The sequence below is a fragment of the Dipodomys spectabilis genome, unplaced genomic scaffold, assembly GCF_019054845.1.
Source record: "Dipodomys spectabilis isolate Male_0828 unplaced genomic scaffold, ASM1905484v1 ptg000024l, whole genome shotgun sequence".
NCBI lineage: Eukaryota > Metazoa > Chordata > Mammalia > Rodentia > Heteromyidae > Dipodomys > Dipodomys spectabilis.
In genome coordinates this window covers 4,566,584-4,572,027 of record NW_024870701.1, presented here as the reverse complement: position 1 = coordinate 4,572,027, position 5,444 = coordinate 4,566,584, and the positions used below count along the sequence as shown (strand labels likewise).

The 5,444-nt window shown below is 40.8% G+C and overlaps 1 non-coding gene across 1 annotated transcript; it reads left to right on the top strand.

Moving 5' to 3' along the window:
• The first annotated feature begins 3,893 nt into the window (after positions 1–3,893).
• Trnai-aau lies at positions 3,894–3,967 on the top strand. Its single transcript has one exon. It is a non-coding gene; the product is annotated as a tRNA-Ile (tRNA).
• Positions 3,968–5,444: the final 1,477 nt, after the last annotated feature.

Below are 5,444 nucleotides of genomic sequence, written 5' to 3'. Positions count from 1 at the left end.
TGAATTGTGCAGAACACAACTGTAGAGGACTACAGGAAACAAATCTGAAAATCAAGGAAGGAAGTATATTTTTTCCACAAGAGCATATATTAAGCAAACAGGAATAGCACTTATAAAACATGAAAATGAAATCATCCGTTTTTAATTTAGAAACCTCTCTGTAACAGCTGAGTAAAAGCTAGCCTAAAAGAAGTTGGTAAAACTAGCCACTACAATGACCACCTGAATGGTCCAATTACACCTTTAACTCTAGCTACTGGGAAGCTGAGAACTAAGGATCACAGTTCCTGGCAAGGTTTCACAAGAAAGTCTGTGAGACTCTTAAGTCTAATGAACAAAAAGCCAGAAGTGGAACTGTGGTTCAAGTGGCATAGCATTAACCTTAAGCAAAAAAGTTTAGGGACAGTGTCAGGCCCTGAGTTCAAGCTCCAGGAAAGGCACATACAAACACAAAAAAGACAAATGATGATAGTCCCAACTCAGACTATGTATATGCAACAGCCAGAGGAGATGGACAGGAGACAGACATGCCAGAACAGCTCAGAGAGCCTAGTGTGAATAAAGAGGGTGAGATGAGGAGAGCTTCGGATATGGCCAAGGATTCAGCCTGGGCACTGGGGAACCGAGATACGAGCTGTGACGAGAACATGGGAGGCATGGGTTGGAGAACTGGGAGCCAGATTAGAAAAAGCAAGGCTCTTCTGGTTTTAGACAAACTGGCTCTGGCAATCTCCTTCTCATGGTAGAAATGTCTAGTGGTATTTCTCACATTTCATTATCATCCCTTTCAGATCTTATCCAATTCCTTTTCCTAATTGCCCTGTGCCATGAAATTCTGACTGTCAATAAACTGTGCTTTGTACCTTACAAGAGCAAGATTTCTTTCTTTCTTTCTTCTTTTTCTCTTTCTCTCCCTCTCTGTGTCCTTTTCTCCCTCCCTCTCTTCTTTTCTTCCTTCCTTCTTTCTTTCTCTCCTTTTTTGTTTGTCTTTTGTTTTGTTTTGTTTTCATTTTTGTTTTTTTGTCGGTCCCGGGTCTTGAACTCTGGGCCTGGGCGCTGTCCCGCAGCTCTTCAGCTCAAGGCTAATGCTCTACCACTTGAGCCACAGTGCCATTTCTGATTTTCTGGTGGTTTATTGGAGATAAGAGTCTCATGGACTTTCCTTCCCGGGCTGGCTTTGAACTGTGATCCTCAGATCTCAGCCTCCTGAGTAGCTAGGATTATAGGAGTGAGCCAATGGTGCCCGGCTGGTTATTGACTTTTTTTTTTTTTGCTTGTTGGTACTTGAATTTGAACTCCAGATTTTGTGTTTACTAGGTAAGTAAGGCCTTTGTTCATCTGAGTTTATTTTTATTTAGTTTGTTTTAAGACAGCAAGTTTATTTGGGGAATAATAAAGGCAAGCCATAAAGAAAGTCATGAGAGGAAAGTAGTGAGTCCCACTGTGTTCAGAGAGGAGCTCCAAATAAGAGTCCCTGCATTTATTTTTTTTAATGCTATTTTGTATTCTAGCAGTTTTCTGAATTTTTCTCTCTCTAATTTTTGGGTCAATTTGGGATATAATTGGAGTAAAATGTGAAGTTGGACTCCAAGTACATATTTTTCTCCCAGAGGCTGATATGTTCCAGTACCGAATAAACTATCTCTTCCCTATTGGTTCAAACTGCTGACTTTTGTCACATATTGAATTTCCATATGTCTTTGATTTATGTATGGACTTCTTATTCCATTACGTTGGACTATCTCTTTACCCATATAGCAATACCTGACTTAGTTGATTATCACTTCACAATGTATTTGACATTTAGTGGGATAGAAACTTTTAAGTAGGATCTGGTGAAAGGTGTTAGGTCATTGAATGGCATGACTTTGCAGTTGCTATTGGATTTCTAGCCCTTTCTTTCCTTTTTGGAGCTTAGCCTTGATGAGCAGTTTGTTTCCTCCTATTCTCCTGGCTATGATGTGATTCCTCAGAACACTGGTTGATTGGAGCCTGTATCACCCTCCTGAAGCCCACAATTTTCCGTGGTCACTAGACAGCTGCTTGAAATACTACAGTTCCAATCCCATGACCTTCTTGGAATTCTTCCACCCTCCCCAAGGCCTTGCAGTCCCAGTCCGAGAAGTTCTGTTTAGAGGAATATTATGAATATTAAGAAACACTGATTATAAATCTTTTGGCAAATATATACTCCTCGAGAAATGTTAAATAACCGCACGTTCCCATTTAATATCATTTATAGCACTTGGACAACACTAAGACATTTTGCCTCTTATTTGGGACTTAACAATTGGAGAATTCGCAAAGAAATCATTAAGCACCTCTTACGTTGGCCATAAGGGAAGTTCTCGTTATCCCCATACCATCTGCTCCAGAGGATTCATTTTGTTTTGTTTTGAATATCGTAGCACCGAGGGCAGTTATAGGTCACGAAAAATTGAAGTCCTGTACAGTCAATCTTCATCTTGGATGGGAAGTTTGACATGGTTCTTCTCCAAGTGTTTTCATTTTCTTCTGCAACAACATCCCCTGCCCCCAAATTAGTACATGTGTCTCCAAAATCCAATTATGCACATTAACTGGGGAGCTGCTATCTGAATAAATGATTTTCACAAGTGTTCCAAGAAACTTTAACCTTAATCACTTTATCATAATTAATAGTTCTAAATTAACCTAGAGAGCCTTTCCCAAGAGATGCCAAAAAGGAATATAATTTAACTACTTGGACAGTCTCTGCTTGGTCCTCATCCCACTTTTCCATGTCAGAGCCCAGGAACAGAGGCACATGGGCAAGGTGGGCGGTCAGAGTCAAGAGACCTGAACTGAGGCCGCTGGTCACCCACAAGTTGGAGGATGACCTCTAGTGCCTGAGTTTGAATCGCGTGCTCTGGGTGCCCAGATGTGGAGGTCCTTCTGTTTCTTCTCTCTCTTCACTGGAGTGCTAATGAATGCCTTCCACTGCTCTGGAATGCCATTAAACAGGGACTGTCCTTCCTCTTGAGGGCTTTGTGGAGGCCATAATTAGACCAGCGTCTTCCAGTCCTCCTGGCTAACACAGCCCTCCCACCCCCACCCACTCTCTCCAGCAGGGCTAGAGTCCCATATGCCGGCTGGGTTATATCCCCCAAACCCCAAATAAAAAAGATTCGGGGACGGGGGAGGGGGGGGGGTTGCTCTGAAATACTTTGCCAGACTCTACTGCATCTTTAGTAAACTAAGTTAGTACCAAGATCTTTTAAAGCAATCAAGCCTTCATTTACACCCTTTAAATATTTGTAGACAGCTATCACAGCCCTCAGCAACATGATAACCTAGTTCTACCCTCTCTGAGAAATGCTCAGGGACAGTATTAATGTGGTTGCGAAGGATCTTTGGCGACACTAAACAGACTCTGACTTCCTTGTTATCAGAAGTAGAAAATAAATTTGTCTCTGCCCTGAATGCCCAGAAGTTTTGCTTCTTCTTCACAGAAATTCACAGCACAGTGCCCAGCGGAGGTACCACCCACAGCCCTCTGGCAAGCACATTTTATAAGATGTCTTCTTTACTCATAAGATGGCATCTTTTTCATCTTTAAACTCTTCTCCTCCCTATTTCTTTTTCTTCTTATGTTTTTAAAGAAAATGCATGAATCTGTATTTTTTCAGTACAGAAAACTTTGAACAGATTCTTATTTTAAATTGTTTAAAGAAAAATGACTATAATTGTTATTCCTTTGTATGTGTGAGAGAGAGACAGAGAGAAAGAAAGGAGAAACAGATAAATGAACAAATGAATAAGCAAGAAAATAAATAAAAATTGTAAAAAAAAATTCAAACAAAAATGTCACGATGAAAATCCTTTAAAATGTACACAAAAAATAGTCCAAAAGGAACAAATAAGAATACTAAGGTGGCTGGTTAGCTCAGTTGGTTAGAGCTTAGTGCTAATAATGCTAAAGTCCTGGGTTCAATCCCCATACAGGCCATGCCGACATTTAACCAGGCACTCATGGTTTATGCCTGTAATCCTAGCTATTCAGGAAGTTGAGATTTGAGGATCATGATTTGAAGCCAGCCTGGGCAAGAAAGTCTATGAGACTCGTTTCTCCAATTAACCACCAGAAAACCAGAAGTGGTAGAGCACTAGCTTTAAGCAAAAGAGCTTAGGGACAATGACCAGGCCTTGAGTTCAAGTCCAATGACCAAAAAGAAAAAACAAAACAAAACAAACAAACAAAACCAAAATAGAAAGTAAGCTTTTTTTTTTTTTTATAAAGAAAGATGTCTATATTCACTGTTGGAGTTGTAACAATGAATAAAATAATCAGCCCTTAAAAAGCCAAGGCATGGCTGGGTAACAGTGGCTCACTCCTATAATCTTTACTACCCCAGCGGCTGATACCTGAGGATTGTGATTCAACACCAGCCCAGGTAGAATGAGACTTACCTCCAATAAACTACTGAAATGCCAGAAGTGGAGCTGTGGCTCAAGTGGTACAGCAGTAGCCTTGAATAAAAAGCTCAGGGACAACACCCAGACCTGAGTTCAAGCCCCAAGACAAGCACACACACACACACACACACACACACACACACACACACACACACACACACACACACACACACACACACACACACATATAGGTTGTTCTGAATCTTGGGTCCACATTTGCCAGCTTCATCAACCTCTCTCAGTTTTCTCTTCTGTGTAAGGTAGATCCTACCAACCATACCATCCAGCGGACAGAATTCCCAATGGAGCCATGTTGTATAATGCTCATTATTATGTCTGGCACAAGGTGCTTACTTGTGATAGCTATGTGGTATGTGATCTTATCTCCAAATTCTTACATCCTGTTTGTTTTGTTTTATTTATTTATTTTTTGTTTATTTGTTTTTGTTGGTCTTGGGGCTTGAACTCTGGGCCTGGGCACTGTCCCTCAGCTCTTCAGCTCAAGGCTAGTGCTCTATTACTTGAGCCACAGCACCACTTCCAGTATTCTGAGTGGTTTATTGGAGATAAGAGTCTCACGTGTTTTCTGCCCGGGCTATGAACCTCGATCCTCAGATCTCAGCCTTCTGAGTAGCTAGGATTACAGACATGAGCCACCAGCACTCAGCCCTTCCTGTTTTATTTTTTATTAGCCTACTTTGGTTATTCAAAAAGCGATTTCATTGTAACATTTATATGTATGCATACAAGTTACCTTGATTAAACTCACTCCTTTTATTTCCCTTTTGTAATCCATTTTTATTTTCTTTTTGGAGACAGGGTCTCACTATGTAGCTCAGACTGGCCTTAAACTGGTGATCCTCCTGCTTCAGCCTCCTGAATGCTGAGATGATCGGTTTTGAGCTCAGTTTTTGCAATTCTTAATGTTTATTTTACTGAAGTAATTTTCAGTACTCTTTTTAGAGTTAGGATTCAGCATTCTGTATTCCCCACAGGCACCAAAGGCCATG